The following is a 15,020-nucleotide window of genomic DNA, read 5'->3' as shown; positions in this document are numbered from 1 at the left end:
TATCCATTGGAGGCGTTTAATCAATGATTCCGCTAGACCATTTTGTGTATGTACATGAGCGACCGGATGCTCAACTTTTATTCCAATCGACATACAATAATCATTAAATGATTGAGATGTGAACTCACCAACATTATCAAGACGAATTGTCTTTATTGCATAATCTGGAAATTGTGCTCTTAACCTTATAATTTGAGCTAACAATCTCGCAAAAGCCATGTTGCGAGTTGATAATAAGCACACATGTGACCATCTTGTAGATGCATCTATCAAGACCATATAATATTTAAATGGTCCACATGAAGGGTGAATTGGCCCACATATATCACCCTGTATACGTTCCAGAAACGCAGGGGATTCAATCCCAACCTTAGTTGCTGATGGTTTGATAATCAGTTTTCCTTGGGAACAAGCAACACAAGAGAATTCCTTAGATTGAAGAATTTTCTGATTCTTCAAAGTGTGCCCATGTGAATTCTCAATAATTCTGCGCATCATATTATAACCGGGATGGCCCAACCGGTCATGCCAAATGATAAAATCATCAGAATTAGTAAACCTTTTGTTTACAATGGCATGTGATTCAACAGTACCAATATTTGTATGGTACAACCCAGAAGAAAGTGCAAGTAATTTTTCGTGCACAATTTTCTTCTCCATATTTATTGTAGTAATATAAAGGTATTCAACCTTTCCTTCATTTGCAGTCTCAATATGATAGCCATTTTGGCGAATAACCTTCAAACTTAACAAGTTTCTTTGAGACTTACTACAATATAATGCATTATCAATTACCAATATCATTCCTCCAGGTAGTAATAAGGTTGCTTTTCCAGAGCATTCAATTAATTTTGTACTACCAGATATTGTATTGACATAGTCCTTTTTCATAATCAAATGACAAAAATATTTCTTTTCTTTTAATATCGTATGAGTTGTGGCACTATCCAAAATGCACATATCTCCATTATTCATCTTGAATCCAATTGAAGACTGATAAATTTATTTATCTTCATAAAATAAAAATGCATTGTAAGAAATAAAATAAGTAACATTTTTGATAGAAAAACATAAGTCCTTTTTTTTTTTAAAGTTAAATTATGGTAATTTAGAATTTAAAAAATTATATGATTCAATTATGATGAATGTTACAATAATTTAGTTTATGGAATTATATACTTATTAACCTTAAATAAATATTATACACAAGTATTAAAAACAAATATAAAATATTATAAAACATTAATATAATATTATTCATCATGTATAGATAATTTGTTTATTGACAAAAATAATACAATCATTATATATTATTAATGTCTAAAACATTAACAAGAATAAATAGTTATTATAATGACATTAAATAAGGCGAATATTATTTTTAGTAACAATATGATATTAAGATTAAATAATAGCACACTAATAGTAATTAATTACAACATTGTAAAATAGCACAATGTAATAAATAATATACAATTATCATAAAAATGTAACCTTGATTATTATTTTTTTTTTCTTCAAATACATAAACGTAAAAATACAATAATTCGAAGTACATGATAACATATTGAAAAACATGAAATTAAACATCAATTAAGATCCTTAAAAAAATCTTCAACCTCCAAATGAGTAATATCATTGAGGTCATTAAAATCATCATCCCTTAAGGCCAGATTTGTTTCAATATTATCATTATTCAAAGGTCTTGCCTCAACATTATTTTCGAACGCCAAGTGTGACTCTATCCGAGCATTAGAAGAAGAGGCACCACCTCTATTTGCCTTTCTTTTAAAAGAATTTTGATAAAGTCTTACAAAATGCTCAGGCGTCCGACATTCATTTTTCCAGTGGCCTTTCATGCCACAACGATGACAGTTACTTTTTGAAGGGCCATTTTGAGAACTGATATTGTTCTCCCTTTTATGTTGACCACCACCACGACGATTATTATATCGTCCTCTGCCATTGCCACGCCCACGCACATTATTGTGACCTTGATATTTATTATGTATTCTTTCAGACTGGTCATGTGCTTTTACCATATTTGCCTCCGGTAACGGAGCAGTTCTAGTGGGACGGGCTTCATGATTTTTCATTAAAAGGGCATTATGTTGTTCAGCCACCAGAAGGCATGATATCAATTCAGAGTATTTTTAAAACCCTTTTCACGGTATTGCTGTTGTAATATTACATTAGAGGCATGAAAAGTAGTTAGTGTCTTTTCTAACATGTCCTCATCATTTATATTTTCCCCACATAATTTTAATTGGGAAGTTATTCTAAATACAGCAGAATTATACTCAATTACGGTTTTAAAATCTTGAAACCGTAAGTGCATCCACTCATAACGAGCCCTTGGCAATACCGTTGCCCTGAGGTGGTCATACCTCCCTTTTAAGTCTTTCCACAATTCAAGTGGATCTTTCACTGTCAAGTATTCCATTTTTAGGCTTTCATCTAGATGATGACGAAGGAAAATCATAGCCTTTGCTTTATCCTGACTTGATGCTGTATTTCCTTCAATTATAGCATCACCAAGACCCTTAGCGGTAAGGTGAATTTCAGCATCAAGTACCCATGACAAATAATTTTTACCAGAAATATCAAGTGCCACAAATTCCAATTTTGACAAGTTTGACATGATGAAAATTAATTTGAAAGTAACAAAGATAACTTAAAAATTAAATTTCTTTAGTAGATATACCTGATATAGAAGTTAATTTTCTGAAAAATTAGAGCTTCGTGCTGATAACGTGTTATGAATTAACTAACTTGACAATTTTATAAAGGAAGAAGAACAAGAGAATATGTATATAGAAAGTATTAATAGAGAGAGTAGTAATATAGAGAGAGTAATAGTAATTCTTTCTTTTATGTGTTTTTGTGTATTTTACATTGAAGTTTAAGGCTATATTTATAGCCATATTTACAAGTGGAGGAAAATATTAATGGGCATTTTACCCACTTAAAAAGTAAATGGACTATCCACCATTTTAAGTGGACAACCATTTTACTTGGTTGATAATATTTTTATATTTATATATAATTGGCTTATTCATTATTCTACGGACAAATTCACTAGTGGTACATTAAAGTCAGGAAAGGCAATTATGAAAGAAAGAATGGAAATGTTATCGTTGTCTCAAGTCCTTGCAAGTGTTGACGTGGAAATTTCAATTTTCAAATGATAGCTACAACACACAAACATTGTCTTTTGCTTTGAATTTTTATTCTAATGTTTACTCATTACGTGAACGTATACACCTTCACTATAATTATCAAGCATGTTAATTATCCACTCAAATAATCATCTTTTTTTTTTTGAATTCTATAAAAAATTACTTCCTTCATTTATTTTTATTTATCCATTATATATATATATATATATATATACTTTTAGCATATCATCGAGAGAAACATATTTTTTTAATGTTTTTTCCCTGAATGTTAACTACTTAAATTCAAATTAATTTTCAAGATCTAATACTAAGCATTAAGTAATATGAATAATATGATAAAATATTTATATCAATCATTATTTATTAAGAGACGTGCAAAATTAAAAAAGAAAAAGTCAACAAAATTAATTTTTATTAGAAGATAGAAAAAATGTTGATACGATTTATTTATTGGAACATAATTATTTGCAGACTACTCATGAGTCTAAACTGAGAATCAAAGTGGAGAAGTGGAAAGGGTATATGTGAGTCATTTGTGTAACGATAGGGGTATATATGAGTCACTTTCATAATGGGGGTATATCAGCTCTAAATGACAAAGTTGAGGAGTATAGAACTTTTTTTTAAAGTTAAATAAGCTAGATGGTATTTTGTAAACAAACACCTTATTTTTATGAAGTATATAATCAATATTATTTTTAGTACAACAAACTAGACGGTCAATAAGAAATAATATTAGGATAACTAATCTTAACATAACTTATTCTAACATAACTTATTCCAGCATAACTTGTATACAAATCAAACGATCCCTTGAGATATAAAAAAAGTTGTATGGTGAATTATGTATTCAATAAAAGATGTTTTAAGTCTAATTTTCAACGACTCAAATTGTCTGGCATTAAATTTGGACTTTTGTTCACAAAGTTATGGACTCATTCCTTTACAAAAATCAGTGGATAAAGTAAAATCAGTAAAACAAAGAGTTTAGTCAAGAAAGACAACTATGAAAGTAGAATAATGGAAATGTTATTGTTTTCTCTAGTGCTTGTGCGAGTGTTTATGTGGAAATTTCACATGAAAGCTTATCTCCGGACCCTATGCATAGTGGGAGTTTAAGTGCACCGAGCTGTCCTTTTTTTTCCACATGAAAGCTTATACCACACACAAATATGACCTTTTCTTTTGAACTTTCATTCTAATGTTTACTTATTAATAGAAAATTAGAACTAGTGTACACAAACTTATGGACCCATAGTGATAAAGAAAACTATAATGTTCTTTACATTTAGCATCGTTTAAAAGTCTTGCCATGGAAATTTCATACTGGATCTCATTTAGAATCCTCTACTTAAAAAAAACAAAAATTAGATAAAACAAAGAGCCAAGTCAAGAAAGACATCTATGAATGATGAAGAATGGAATTTTAAACGTTTTCTCAAGTCCTTGCACAAATATTTGCTTTCACTTTGGATTTTCATATTGATGTTTACTCATTAAGTGAACGTAACTTTAATTGTCAAGCATCATGTGTTAGATATTCCATTCAGGTTGTCTTTTTTTTTTTTTAATACAATTATTATACATTCCGCTATGTGATCTATTTATACCTCTATCGTTACATAAATGGCTAATATATATGCTTTCCAGCTAATAAAAGGGAGAACACTGATATTAATTTTTTTTGATCTTTTAATTAAAAAAAAATGATGTAGATATTTAATCTTTCTCATACAGGAATATATTTAATCTTTCTTACACATAATTTTTTTTCTTTAATTCAACGGTTAATTTGTGTTATTTTGCTTTGATGATCAAGCTTCATTTTTCACTCATTTGCTTATTAATCAACCATAAAGGCCCCCCAAAAGGATCTTTGCAAATGAAAAATTAATTGCAATTCGGTCACTTGGGATTATTTGGAATAATATAGAATCTTGAAATTTTGAGAGGACCATAATAAACCAATCTCTTCATGTGCCACCTGATCAATAAGCATTTCGAAATATGTTCACTAATTTTTAAAATAATTTTTTAATTTTTTTTTCACTTTTTTTTTCCATATAAATACTTTTCTCCTCCTCCTCCTTTGTGTTGCTACTTTTTACACAAAAATGGGTTTAAATTAGATGGATATGGTTAGAAAAGGTTGAATATATTGATAGAGATGAAGTTTGATTATATAAAGGGAAAAGAAATAAATTTCCGTGAAGTTGTACCGAAAAGTCAGTTACACACTTAAACTATTATGGCGATCTATTTCACACTTAAACTACCTAAAAGTGAATTTGTTACCCCTCTAGAACTGATGTGGAAAAAAAAAATAAAAAAAGGACGCACGAAAATTAAAGTAAAAAAAATTTAAAAAAAATCACCCCACCCCCACGTCCTTTCTTCTTCACACCCACCTACCCTCTTCTTCTTCACATCCGCCTCCATTTACTCTCCATTTTAAATCTTGATTTTTTTTCTTTCAAAACTCATTAAAGTAAAAAAAAAAATCACCCCACCCCCCAACGTCTTTTCTTTTTCATACCCACCTACCCTCTTTTTCTTCACACCCACCTCCATTTACTCTTCATTTTGAATCTTGATTTTTTTCTTTCAAAACCCATTAAGAAGAAGAAGAATTCTTCTCCCCATTTTGGTGGAGAAGACGATTGAGGTTGTGTGCGGGAGGGGGGCAAATGGATGATTAATAATTAATTATGAATTAATTAGTATAAAATATAGTTAATAAAAAAATTAATTAATAAAGAAAAGAAAAGAAAAAAATATAAAAAATCGGATGAGTGGTTAATAATTAATTAGGAGTTAATTAGTATAAAATATAGTTAATAAAAGAAAAGTTAATTAATAAAAAAAAAATATATATATAAAAAATTATAATTTCTAACGTGACGCTGACGTGGCAGCGAGTATAATACACAACATACTATGAGAGTGATGTTATACATTTCATGAGGATAATAAATTCACTTTTAGGTAATTTAGGTGTGTAACAGGTCGCCCTAATAGTTTAAGTATGTAACTGACTTTTCGATACAATTTTAGTGAAATTTTTTTGCTTTTTCCCATTATATAAATTACTTTTAGTTTCGAATGTTCTCATAAATAAAACATTAGATATTGGTAATTTAAATTTCAAACATATATATCTAAAGTTTAGCACTACATTTCTATGTTTGAATTCAGACATAGATATATATTTTTTCGCGTATATATTCAAAGTTTAGATATAAATATCTGAAATTTATTTGCACAAACAATTGACAAAACCCGACAAAAAAAATTGTAATTCATATGCAAATTTTTAAAATTGCTTGAGTCATAAATATAACCTAATTCTTAAATGATTAAACTTAAACTCATTGCGACTTAGATAAACTTATGAGATCGTGGACTTCCCCATGCAACCGCCAAAATATATAGCCTCTTTTGTTGACCACATAAAACCTTTATAAATTTTTTAAAATAATATTTTCCTTCTATTTTTATTTGAGCCAATCAAAAAAATCATTCATTTCAATAAGATTATATATTTTTAAAAGATCATTTTATAAATATATGATCTCATTAATATTATAAATTAATAATTTTATAAAAGTACAAATATATCTAAGATAATTTAGTGAAGGCGAAATGGATTAATAAACCCTTATATTTGTATGTGTTTGCATTCTGGACCTTTTTATTTAACTTTTTATCGATTAAACCCTTAAACTCAATAAAACTCAATATTTTAAGTCCTTCTGACCATGGACTATGTGGAAACTTAATTATTGAGTTGACACAAATACATGATTTCCCGCGTAGAAGGACCGTGAACATCAAATTTAGACTAAATTTTTAAAATATATATTTTTAGACTTCTTTCTTCTTTTCCTCACCCGCTTCCCCCGCCCCCATGCCATTTCTTTCTCTTTCTAATCACCCAGCACCTTCTTCTCCATCCAACCCCCATTTCTCTTTTTCTCCCCTTCCCAGCCCCCTCCAGTTTCTTTTTTCTTTTTCCTTTTTTTCATATTTTCTTTCTTCTCAGAAAAACGAAAATGTGTTATTGTTTTAGAACTATTTTTTCTTTTCATATTTCTGGGTAATTTACGATTCATAAAGTGACAAAGATTCAATAGTCTTAAAGGATGAAAAGTGATTATTAGATGTCTTTGTGAAATTAGGTGAAATATGTTATGTAAAATTGTATACAAATATTAAGATATATTGAGATATTTTAATGGTGATTTCTTGGCATCAATGGAGAAAAGAAATTTATGATGGTTCAAATGATAGATGTAGATGTTGGTAAAAAAAAATACGATTAAGAGTAGTAAATAATGAAAATTTCGAGAAAAAATCGAATTATGATTTTTAAGAACTTGAAGAGCCTCATCACGGCTATAGAAAATAACGACCATGAAGAAGAAGAAAATTTAAGGAGAATGAAGATGGTGTTAGTGGTGGTTGTGGCTTGAGGGAGGTGGAGAAAAAGTGAGAGAAATAATTATTTTATTTTTAAAAAATAAAAGGCTTGTTATTTTTGTCTTTTATGGAATAACATATTTGGTTAATAATTTTAAAATAGTTATGAAATAATTATGATATGGCATTAATAAATCTTACGTGGATATGACATGTCATTTATGTAAGGGAGAGTGAGCTACACACATGATTGGAGGGGTTTAAGAGTCTCGTTTTAATTGAGTTTAGGAGTTTAGTTGATAAATGGTCAAGTAAAAGGGTTCAGAATACAAACGCATACAAGTATAAAGGTCCATAAGACCATTTCACTTTTAGTGAAATATGATTTTATTATATTTTGTTAAAATTTAAATCTAGTTATGAAATAATTATAACATGGCATTAATAAATCTAACGTGGATATGACATGTCATTTGTGTAAGGGAGAGTGAGCTACACACATGGTTTGAGGGGTCTAAAAGTCTCGTTTTAATTGAGTTTAGGAGTTCAGTTGACAAATAGTCAAGTAAAAGGTCCAGATTATAAACTCATACAAGTACAAAGGTCCATAAGACCATTTCGCCTTTAGTGAAATATGATTTTATTGTAATTTGTTAAAATTTAAATCTAGTTGAAGCTCATTTCTAACTTTTATTATTGCATTTTCTGTGCTGTCTGTTCGAACTGCATCATAAAATTGCGAAGAGTTCTAGATGCGATAAGTGTTTCCTTATGCGTAACTGGTTCCAAAAGAATTTTTCAACTTCAACTTCATCATCAACACTATTTTTTTCCGATGATATCCATGATTTCTTCTAGGCGCTGGACCTCTGAACATGTATCATTTTTATCGGGGTAATCTAACATGTTATTGACGTCTATTTTATTAGGGTAATCGAGATCATTAATCATAATCTCAAATTCATGAATGATGATTTCACAAGTTTGTTCATTAAAAACATGACATTTTTTGTTTTCACAAGTTGGTTCATTAAAAAAATGACATTTTTTCTTATGGATTCCAATTTCATCTCTATGTCTTGTCTTGTATATCAAAATTAACCTTCTTTAAATCTCAAACACTCTTTAAATTAAGAAATATTAATTTATCAATCAAATAATACTTCTACAAAATTATAATATTTTATGATCCCATATATATTAATTTAGTGAGATTTTACTAAGATATTAATCAAATTAATATCTAATTATGTTACTTTCATAAATAATATATCCTTGTCACTTCTTAGCTTGTCGATTTGACTACAAATAAAATTGACCAGACTGTCACTTTCACCGTGAATTTAATATATCTCATAAAAATATTAGATATTGAGTACATACTTTAAATACACATATGAAGTTTGGTATTACTATTCTAAGTTGAATTTCTGACAGATATTTGACACATATGTTTAAAAATATATAAAAATATCAGAAATTTATTTGCACCAACAATTCACCAAACTTTATAAAAAAATTGCAACTTCATATGTAAATTTTTAAAATTACTTCAGTCATAGAAATAATTTTTTAAATTTCTCTGTGATGTTCGCTACTCATATAAAAACTTGATTAAATTCGCTACTCATATAAAAACTTGATTAAATTCAAATATCTCATATATTTAATATGATGAAGTAAAAAATCTCTCAAAATTATTCTCATAAACTTATAGAGATTGTATATCCATGCAATCCCATGCAGCCGCCAAAGCACATGGCCTCTTTTGTTGACTATAGTCTATGTGAGGATTTTAATTTGGTTACTTTCTTAAATAATAGAGGCTATATGTCACGGACTTAGACTTCAACTAAGACTTTCGTACGGCACTTGACAACTTACTCACGAATCTTTCACGATCTTGTAAGCTCAAGTAAGCCTTTAAGACTAGATCGCTAAGGGAACGCTAGATTGTAAGAAAGACAAGAGAGCTTTTATGAAGAAGGCTTTTGTATTACTTTGGAAGAATGCTTGATTGCTTCATTTCTGGATGGTTTACAAATGAATGGCCCCTTCTATTTATACTACTCCTAAGGGGCTTAAGTGTAAATAAAAATTACTATACAAGTCCTCCCATATTTACAAAGAAGTCCCTACTCTAGAACTCTCTTTACACTCTAGAGAATTCCAAGTCTTTCAAGACTTCTCTACAAGCTTCTATAAGAATCTAGAGTCTTCCACTAACCTCTCCAAGACTCTAGGTTCTTCTACCTTCTTCAAGATTTCTCTTGAACATTCTAGAGCCTTCTATTAACCTCTCCAAGACTCTAGATTCCTCTACCTTCTTCTAGAATTCTCTTGGACATTCTAGAGCCTTCTATTATCCTCTCCAAAACTCTAGATTTTTCCCCCGTCTTCATGATCAAGTGGCGGGTCATGACACTCTCCCCCACCTGATATGGCGACGACCTCAGCGCACTGCTGCTACAAAAGCCTCCGGACTTAGTCTTGAAACTGCCACAAGTCTTCATGCCATTCTTATGTGGCCTCTTCCAGAGATTGTCCCTTCTAGTGGACGAGGAAAATGACAATGGCCTGCTGTCCCTATTCCTGCTTGGTTCAGTCAACACTGGCCTCCGTTCTTTCTGGCACTTTAGAGGCAAGTGTCTTGACAACTTCTTCGGCATCACGCCCTTCTTCATGCAAGGTGGCAATGCCTCTCTAGCACCATTGTCTTCACTCAAACTCGCAATGGTGTCTATGAACGTCGGTACTCCCTCCTCTAGGCCCTTCTCAAGCTGCATGGCCGAAAGTTGGGTTGGTCCTTCCATCTTCGGCACCTTGACTAGGGGCACCATACATGATCCCTCTTGCTCCATAACCACGAGTTATTGAAGGTAGGGGTCGATCACCGTATGGCATCGCTGGAAGAACTCCTGCCCAAGGACGATATCAAAGATATCTAAGGAAGCGACAGTAAAGTTGGTCTTACCTCGCCACTTGCCCAATGTGATGTCTACTCTTTGAGCGACTCCGCACACAGGTGTAAGGGGTGCATTAACCGTCCTGAGGCAGGCGTCACTTGGACTGTAACTTAGCCCCAACTTCATAGCTGCTGACTTGGTCATTAGGTTGGCCTCTGCACCTGTGTCAACCATTGCACGAGCGGGTCGTCCATTGATCATGATGTCTACATATTGTGCGCCGTACTCCTTCGACTTTCCTGATTGCTTTGCGAAAGCTCCGCATAGTCCAATCAGGCCCAATTGCGTTGTGTCTGAACCTTGCTCCTGCCCTTGTGCATCTTTCCCCTTCCATTCCCGTAGGATGGCACCAAGGTTCTTCAGTTCAGGACACCTTGCATAGCCATGCGGCCCTCCGCATATGTAGCATCCATTCCCCTTCGCATTCTGTGCCTTTCTATCGGCATCGCCTCGTCGTCCAGCCTTCTTACTATCGGACTTAAGATTGTCATGGTTTTGGGGATGAGGTTGTTTCTCTTCACAACCTCCCCCACCTTGGTCATGACTACCTATCGTCTCGTCTCCTCTTCCTCGGTCATGCTTATCATGCCTGAAGTCTGTCAAAGCTTCAGCTTATGTGATGGCCTCATCGATGGTGCTGACTTGGCGACGCTCCAACTCTGTCTTGGCCCAACTCTGCAGTCCATCCATGAAGTGGAAGAGCATGTCTTCATCCGTGAGGTTGGGAATCTGAAGTGTGAGAGTAGTGAACTCCTTCACATAGGCCCGTATGCTACTCGTTTGCTTCAATTCCCGAAACTTGCGTTTGGCCTCATAGATGACATTGTTGGGGAAGAAGGCCTTCTTGAACTCGTCCCGGAATTGCTCCCAGGTGTTGATGGTGTATAGACCCTTCCCGATCTCAGACTCCTTGCGCTTCCACCACAACATGGCCATCTCCGAGAGGTATAGCACGGCCGTGTTGATACTCGTCTCGTCATTCTTCACTTTGTTACACTTGAAGTAATTCTCCTAGTGCCAAAGGAAGTTCTCCACCTCTTGTGCATCACGGTCACCTTTGAACATTGGTGGCTTGGGAGCCTCAATTTTGGCCTCCCGGTCCGCGCTGGACGTCATGCATCTTCCCATTTCCAGATCTCCCTTGAGTGCTTCCATCTCGACCTTCATGGTCTCCATCGTGCTTAGCGCGTCCATGAGCCGACACTCCAAGGAAGTGATCACCTCCTTCACCTCGTACTCGGCAGCCTTGCGCACCTCCAACTCCTTACGGATGTTGTCATTCTCCTCAAGGGTGAACTCCTCTAGAGACTTGAACTTGCCGTCGACCTTGTTCAAGCGCTTGCCTAATATCTCCACTACTTGCCTGGCAGCATCTACCCTTGTAATCCACTCCATGCCGGGTGTGACGTCCACAGGCTCCTCGTCTCGCTCATCGTCACTCACCTCAGTGGCCGAGGGTGAGTAGGATGTTAGGGCCTCGCTTGGTGTAGGCTCAAGCGGCACCTCCTCATTTCTCTTAGAGTTTTTCTTTCCCTTGCGGTGCTTCCTTCCAACATCTTGCTTGACGTTGGTGGCGGTAGTGGCGTTGATGTCTCCCTCACTTGCCATATCCCTTAGTAGAACCTCGCTCTGATACCGCGTTGTCACGGACTTAGACTTCAACTAAGACTTCCGTGCGGCACTTGACAACTTACTCATGAATCTTTCACGATCTTGTAAGCTCAAGTAAGCCTTTAAGACTAGATCGCTAAGGGAACGCTAGATTGTAAGAAAGACAAGAGAGCTTTTATGAAGAAGGCTTTTGTATTACTTTGGAAGAATGCTTGATTGCTTCATTTCTGGATGGTTTACAAATGAATGGCCCCTTCTATTTATACTACTCCTAAGGGGCTTAAGTGTAAATAAAAATTACTATACAAGTCCTCCCATATTTACAAAGAAGTCCCTACTCTAGAACTCTCTTTACACTCTAGAGAATTCCAAGTCTTTCAAGACTTCTCTACAAGCTTCTATAAGAATCTAGAGTCTTCCACTAACCTCTCCAAGACTCTAGGTTCTTCTACCTTCTTCAAGATTTCTCTTGAACATTCTAGAGCCTTCTATTAACCTCTCCAAGACTCTAGATTCCTCTACCTTCTTCTAGAATTCTCTTGGACATTCTAGAGCCTTCTATTATCCTCTCCAAGACTCTAGATTTTTCCCCCGTCTTCATGATCAAGTGGCGGGTCATGACATATAGCTCTGTCACGTGTTAATTTTGTGGATTTGACTATCAATTAAGTTGACCATGTCATCACTTTCACTGTGAGTTTAACAACTCATAGAATGAGTTGAAAACTAACTCAATCTGTGGGTTGTGTGCTCATATGTGAAAGAGGCTCATCTAGGATGAACACAATTGAATCGAAAATCGCATCAAATCATAAATTAAATTAATTAAAAAAAATTCAATTGATAATTTGATTTAACTTGATTTGATATTGAAGAAAAAAAATTCAATTATAAGTGGGTTGGTTAGATTTTAATTTTGGAAAAAAGCCTAAAATACCTTTGAACTATTGAAAATGGTACAAAACGCCACTCATCCATCTATTGGGCCTAAAATGCCCTTAACATCCACCTTTAAGTTCAAAAATGACCTTTTCTTTAACGGAAAAGAGCAAGAGAGACATTTTTGTACCATTTCCAATACTTCAAGAGCATTTTAGACCCTTTTTCGTAATTAAATTCTATTAAATAAATTTTAATTTATAATTAATTTTAAATAATTAAATTGTAACCAATATATGGTCGCCACGTATTTAAAAAAAATTATTCAAATTATTTTATTAAAAATTTTGTTAAATAAATTTTGATTTATAATTAAATTTTAACCAATAAATGAACGCCATGTGTTTAAAGAAATTATTCAAATTATTTAATTAAAATTATGTTAAAGAAAATGTCATTTTTGGAACAAAAGGTGGATGGCAAGGGTATTAATTTTCAGAAATTCTGAAAATTAATGCTCTTGCCACCCTTAGTTCCAAAAATGCTCTTTTCTTTAACATAATTTTAATTAAATAATTTTTTTAAACACGCGGCGGTCATCTATTGGTTACAATTTAATTATAAATCAAAATTTATTTAACAAATTTTAATTAAATAATTTGAATAATTTTTTTAAACACGTGATGGTCATCTATTGGTTACAATTTAATTATTTAAAATTAATTATAAATCAAAATTTATTTAACACAATTTTAATTACGGAAAAGGGCCTAAAATACCCTCGAACTATTAAAAATGGTACAAAAAGGCCCCTCATTCTCTTTTCCATTAAAGAAAATGTCATTTTTGGACCTAAAGGTGGGTGTCAAGGGTATTTTAGACTCAATAGATGGATGAAGGACATTTTTGTACCATTTCCAATAGTTTGAAGGCATTTTATGCCCTTTTCTGTTTTAATTTTAAAAAGTCAATTTGAAATCAAATTAATCCGACATTATATATATAATCTTTTTTAATAAAAATATTTTACACATAAAAATATTTACTTTGATATAATTTATAAATGTTTCTTATACTTTTTCATATTTTTATCTTTTAACATATTATTTCAAGTTTTACTTAGAATTTTGAATGATCCAATAAAGGTTATAGCTACATAGATATTAGAAACTATATAATAAAGCTCAAATCATAATAGAATCAATATTAATGCTATATAAAAAAAATTAATTCAACACTAAGAATGACAATAATGTTGGATATTTATTCTTTAGTTTTACATTGATTTAGACAATTAAAATAGTTAACCTAACAACAACAACAACAACAGCAAACCTAGTATAATCCCATAATGTGGGGTCTGGGGAGGGTAGAGTGTACGCAGACCTAACCCCCACCTTGAAAGGTAGGGCGGCTGTTTCCGAAAGACCCTCGGCTTTAAGAGAGGACAAGATAAAAGGTCAGATAGGGGCAAACATATAGAAAATAAGATGAAAACCGAAATAGCAAAAGGGAAAGTCGTGGTAGAGTGGTACGGGAAGAAAGAGGCATAACTACAATAAATAAATAAATAAGTAAGATAAGATAAGATAGATAAGACAGTCAAAGTACAACGGCGCCACAACTATAAACAACAATACAATGCAGAAATCAAAAGGCAATAAACAATGAGCAGAACTACAACTACTATGGTACAAAAGATGAATCACTTAGCCTTTAATCCTAATCTTAGTCCTCCACAAAGGAAATTATAGTGCGCTAATGCGCCTACTAATAGGGTAGGATAACGCGACTATGTACTAGCCTTCTACCCGAATGCGGGTCCTCCACACACTCCTATCTAAGGTCATGTCCTCGGTAAGCTGTAACTGCGCCATGTCTTGTCTAATCACCTCTCCCCAATATTTCTTCGGCCTACCCCTACCTCTTCTGAAGCCATCCATGGCCAACCTCTCACACCTCCTCA

Source organism: Solanum dulcamara, chromosome 1, assembly GCF_947179165.1.
Source record: "Solanum dulcamara chromosome 1, daSolDulc1.2, whole genome shotgun sequence".
Classification (NCBI taxonomy): Eukaryota; Viridiplantae; Streptophyta; class Magnoliopsida; order Solanales; family Solanaceae; genus Solanum; species Solanum dulcamara.
The sequence above is the reverse complement of the archived record's forward strand: the minus strand, read 5'-3'. Positions refer to the sequence as shown.